Here is a 6,012-nt window from a genome sequence, read left to right as displayed (position 1 = left end):
ATTTTTTTTTCTATGAATCTGAGGGCATAGTGTGGCTTTAGCCCCGAGTCTATAAGAAAAGAAAAGAAACGATTAGTTCATACTCAGAAATTGAACCACTCTACCAACACAAATAAAATAGTAGGAGACAGTTTTCTGAAATCTCTCTGTGACAGGTAGTAACCAAAGAAAACTGGAATCCCAATGGTACACAAGAACGTGAAAGAAGATACCACTTAGAATCCCGTAAGTATCTTTACAAGTAAACAATGTGAGAAGATTTGGAGTTTCTTTGATCAAAGAAATTTATCAAACCAAAATTTATCAAACCACAAATTACTGTTTAAAATATAATTTTGAGCTGGCTTGCCTACACATGGAACAGAATTATGTGAAATGAGTGCCTTGCTGAGTAGTGAAAGTGACAATTTTAATCTGGAAATTGAAAGTAACTTCTTTGTGTTAATGTAACAAAGATGATATATACAAATGAGAGATTAACAAATATACTAATGAAACTATACTCACTTTTACCATCCTTGGTCCTGAAAAATGTTGTGTGCATGTCAAATTCATATATCCTTGAATTTTAATCTACACAATTTCCTCTAATAACAATGGCATAAACCTACTGTGCAGAATAAATACACATTGGCTAGGAAAAACTGGTTGGCTAACGTACAAGTGAAGATTGCATTTCAAAATCTATGTTTATTCCTAAGGCGATCTTTCAGTGATGCTTCCATTTTCTACTGAAGCTGGCGATGCCCAATGCAGCACCTAGTCAGCACTTGAAAGTTATATTCCACTAAGTCTAACATAGTTATCTGTGCTGACTTAGAAAATACATATAAATAATTACTGGGTTATGTTTTCTAGTCATGGTTTAATTCTAAGAGCCATTATACAAGTATTGTCTATACAAAAAAAATGATTCAGATAAACTGTCTGCATTTTCAAATCCCATGCAGTTGGGAGAGAAATGAATGCAGAACAAAAGATTCCAATGACAACAGCTGCAGACAAGCTGTGCATCTGGCACATTCTGACTCTTGTTATAACCATACAGTGCAAGTGACAATTGCTTTCCTTAATCCTGTGATTATGTTTTGTACAATTGGAACAATTTCTCCATAACTTTTGGACCTCCTATAGACATCTATGTCTCCAATTTCATCTTTCATTACATTGCATCGGAGTATGGTAGCAGTATGCCACAGCACTACAAATTGATGTTTTTACAGGCTACCCTCTATGCACAGTTAATACAGATAAAAAGAAAATTGCTCATAACAGTAATAGGATGAGACAAGTAAATACGAATTATTTGGAGACCTAATAGCCACTATCAATTTTGTAAGTGGCAGTATTTTTTTTCTTGCTAGTTTCAATCCAACAAATGTTTATCAAGACTTGCGTTCTGAGGGAAAGAAAAATGTAATACCTGTATTCAAGGAGACAAATATTATACATGAAATACTTGAGACTTATAATCCAGGCAGAATTTCTCTGCTGAAATATGTGATACAAATTTAAGTTTTATGAGTATTCCAAAATGATGTAGCTGATTACTTTAAGATGAATTCACCTGCTTTATGGTGACATTCTATTGCATGTAGTAATAGTTGCAATTATAGAGTTGTTACTATTGATCAGAACTATGTATTAATGCACTTAATTCTCCTAACAATTCTGAGAGCCATTTAGTATCATCAGAATGTCAGATTTCAGATGAAAAAAAGATTTGAGGAGACTTAATATCTCTCGTTATTTTTTTGCAGTAAATAACAGTCCTCAAATTCAATATTCCATGACTGCAGAATTCATTTTCTGCAGCTTTTCTTTATTTTGCCTTATCAATTATTAATATACACAATGTTTTTTAAAATTCTCAATACTATAATAGAAAAAAAATTCTTGCATTCTCAGATTCTGAGTAAAGATTTGCATCTTCACTATTCTGAAAACATGTTACATCTTTAAGGTTGAGGAAGGGAAACAAAGCAACTATACCAGTTCTACCAGTTTCTATTTTTTTAAGATTTATTTATTTAATTGAGAGAGTTACACAGAGAAAGAAGGAGAGAAGGAGATGGAAGAGGTCTTCCTTCTGCTACTTCACTCCCCAATTGGGTATAACAGCTGGAGCTGTGCCATTCTGAAGCCAGGAGCCAGGAGCTTCATCTGGGTCATCCCACACAGGTACAGGGACTCAAGGACGTGGGTCATCTTCTACTGCTTTCCCAGGGTATAGCAGAGAGCTGGAGTGGAAGTGGAGCAGCTGGGACTTGAATCGGCAACCCTATGGGATGTCTGCACTGCAGGCAGCAGCTTCATCTGCTATGCAACAGCGCTGGCCCCAAGTTTTTAAGTATAGGTAATTGTTATCAAAAGGAAAATCTCTGGCTGCATGAAAATCATGGCTACATGTAAATTATGCTATCACATCAACTTCTCAAAAATCAACTTTCTGAAAAATTATTGGAATTTCTTTTCCTCTTTTGAGTCCTTATCCAGGATTTATTTGGCCATCAAATAATCTCCAAACTCTCTCTTCATGTCCCTTTTACTGTGATTCCTTCCTATCATTTTTACTCTGATTCTTTCTTTACTAAATTTAATACCAGATCTACCTAGGAATTATGCAGATTTGGAGTATTCCAAACTAAAGCTAAAGGACATAGTAGGCTAAGCCTCCACCTGTAGCATCATCATGCTATATGGGCATCAGTTGGTGTCCTGGCTGCTTCTCTACCAATCCAGCTCTCTCATTATGGACTGGGAAAGCAGTGAGAGATGGCCCAAATGCTTGGACCTCTGCAACCCTAGGGGAGACCAGGAAGAAGCTCTTGGGTCCTGGCTTCAGATCAATTCAGCTCCAGCCCTTGCTGTCATCTGGGGGGTGTGCCAGCAGATGCAAGATCTTTCTTTCTGTCTCGCCCGCTCTCTGTAACTCTACCTCTCAAATAAATAAATAAAATCTGAAAAAGGGAAAAATTTGGGGGAACATTGTGTCTGTGGTGAGAAAATAATAATTATCTAGTGTTTGGTGGTGCGAGGAAGGATGTTGGAGGAAGACAGAGGTACAGAGAGATGATTAGCAGAACAAGAAAGGCATTAATTAGATGTAAATCTCTGTGGTCTAAATCTTGCCATCTTCTTAAGAGGTTAGTTCAAGGTGTCTGGAGAGGCTCAGCTTTTATGTAAAAGATAAGAACTGTCCACCATTGAAGAGTGCACTTACAGCTGATATCCTCACCCTTCGTAACTTCAGTGACTCACCATTAGTAGTAACATTGCTCTCTATCACAATATCCACGACTATATGGGGAAACCCTTTAGTACTTTTGTGCCTTCAACAAAAAAAAAAAAATATGATTTAGGGGCCAGTGTTGTGGCATAAGTCAAGGCTCTCCCTTTGAAGCCAACATTTCATATGGGTGCGGATTCGAGACCCAAATGCTCCACTTTTGATCTAGCTCCCTGCTAATGTGCCTGGGAAAGCAGTAGAAGATGGCCCAAGTGCTTGGGTATCTGAACCCATGTTGGAGACACAAATGAAACTCCTGGCTCCTAGCTTTGGCCTGGCCCAGCCCTGGCCCTTGCAAGCATTTGGGGAGTGAAACAGAGGATATAAGATTCTCTATTTCTCTCTCTCTCTCCCCACTCCCTTTCCTTCTCATCTCTCTCTGTAACTCTTTCAAATAAAAAAAATAAATAAATAAAAAAAGGAAATACGGGGGGCCGGAGCCATGGCTCACTTTGTTAATGCTCCGTCTGCCAGGTTCTGATCCCGGTTGCTCCTCCAGCTCTCTGTTGTGGCCCAGGAGGGCAGTAGAGGATGGCCCAAGTGCTTGGGCCCTGCACCCGCATGGGAGACCGGGAGGAAGCACTTGGCTCCTGGCTTCAGACCGGCTCAGCGCCAGCTGTGGTGGCCATTTGGGGGCTGAACCAAAAGAAGGAAGACCTTTCTCTCTGTCTTTCTCTCTCACTATCTATATTTCTACATGTCAAATAAATAAATAAATAAAATTTTAAAAAGGACATATGATTTGAATGAAATGGAAGATTAAACAAAAATGATTTTTAAATTGATTTTTATATTTTGTATAAATAGTAGTGCTAAATACGAGTTTGAATGAACCTTCTTACCTAAAACTGTATGCACAGGCTAATTAATTTATATACAAGACAACTATCCAAAGTTGAATATTTAAAAGAGCCATCATTTCAAGGTCTAAATCTTTTTTTTTTTTCAGAAAAAAATGAGTTGATGAACATTGAAAATGGAAATTATAAAGCTAATTCTATCTCTATTTCTCTCTATTAACTTTCAATTGCATATGTAGATATGTAGGTAGAAACAAATACATGAGACTCAAAGTCAGTAAGTCATTTGGAAGATTCTCTTTTTCTTTGTATTTTACCTGAGTTAAGTGAGTGGCCTCAATAAAACCTTTGAGGCAATCATTTTTGAATTATGTACACTGCTGACTGCACTCCAGGGACACGTATACTGACAAAAACACAGGTGGCTGTGAAGCTCTTCACTTAATTGGACTACTGTTATGAACTAACATGAAGCTTTAACATGATGGAGATCATTTTGGCAATTCAGAAAATCTAAGACTTTCACTACCAGCTAGGTAAATAGCTATCTAAATTACATTTCTCTTTTCTTTAGGATGGCTTCAGGCAAAATGTGAATTAAAAGTCTGTCTTGGCTGTTGTCACTTCTCCACTTACCAAACACTTCTTAGTAGGGAAGATGTGAAATGATCTGTTAACAAATGTGCATGCTTGGAAATCAGTGTGTTACTTTTCCAAATGTATTTCTTAGTCTTATTTGTAGTTGCAAAACAAAAGCTCTGTTGATTTCAAAAGATTAGTGCTTCATAAGTAGGTAGGTAAATTGAGCAGCTGGCATGGTTGCATTTTAACCTCCCCTATCACTCCAACTTCTGCCCTGGCCTTCAGGCATACAGCAGAAAAACAATTCATCACTTAAAGTAAAGGTGGAACTGAATGGAATACTGCAGAAGTGTTAAAGAGATCAGGATGAAAGACAAGGGGTTAACTGTGCATAGTTGAGCTGTTAGAGCCTCTGGGAAGAAAGGGAGTGACCATAGCTATGGCATTCCTCTTTTCATTTTGGGAATGTCAGTGTTGAGTTTTTTGCTATGTTCCTGGGCTGACATATTGATCTTATTTATTTCAAAACAGGCATAGCGTGTCACAGCAATACGTAGTTCTCATTTTACACTGTTTTTCTCTGAATTACAGATTCTAATAAATAACATTTTAAAGGACAGGTTGTTTATGAAAAACAAACAATGTATCCATTATTTTATCCTGAAATCACTTGAGGGTATAAATATTTAATAAGTTTAATATCACCATTAATAATTCATTCCAATGTACAGTACAATCTAAAAAAAAAAAGTGTCAACTAAGAGTGGATTTGAGAACCAAATATAAAGCAGTTAAGGCTAATTCATGACCTGTTTCTGGCCAAAAGTTAAGAAGTAACATTTTATGAATGCACAAAAGTTTGTATTTTTAAAATACTTTTTAAAGCTGAGATTTAAAACAAAGTCCAATAGAGAAATGCAAAGGGAATTAAGTAAATATGCCTGTGTAAGGTCTGAGACAACTTCACTGCTGTTCCCACCAATCCTGCCTGCCCTGAGGCTAAGGGTCTCACCTTCCTTGAATTAATGCTAATCATCATTGCTCTGCACAGCCCACTCCATGTTCCCTTTAAATGACATATTTTGTTGGTAGTCTATTCTGTAATTTCAGAGTCTGCGGATGGAAGAGAAATGGTCATGTTCACACTTGTATTACCATTAATGAGGACATTGCTTAGGCCATCAAAAGTGTTAGCTTATATAAGTTGAAAAGCAGATCACATATTTTCATGGTTTGATGCAATTTAACCTGTAGACTCTAAGAATGAGAGCTGTAATTGTCCGCAGTAGCTTATCCCCAACTTCTGAATAATAATGCTGGTGCTGTTTTATGCCCTCCAGC

Source organism: Lepus europaeus, chromosome 6 (genome assembly GCF_033115175.1).
Source record: "Lepus europaeus isolate LE1 chromosome 6, mLepTim1.pri, whole genome shotgun sequence".
Lineage (NCBI taxonomy): Eukaryota > Metazoa > Chordata > Mammalia > Lagomorpha > Leporidae > Lepus > Lepus europaeus.
The sequence above is the reverse complement of the archived record's forward strand: the minus strand, read 5'-3'. Positions refer to the sequence as shown.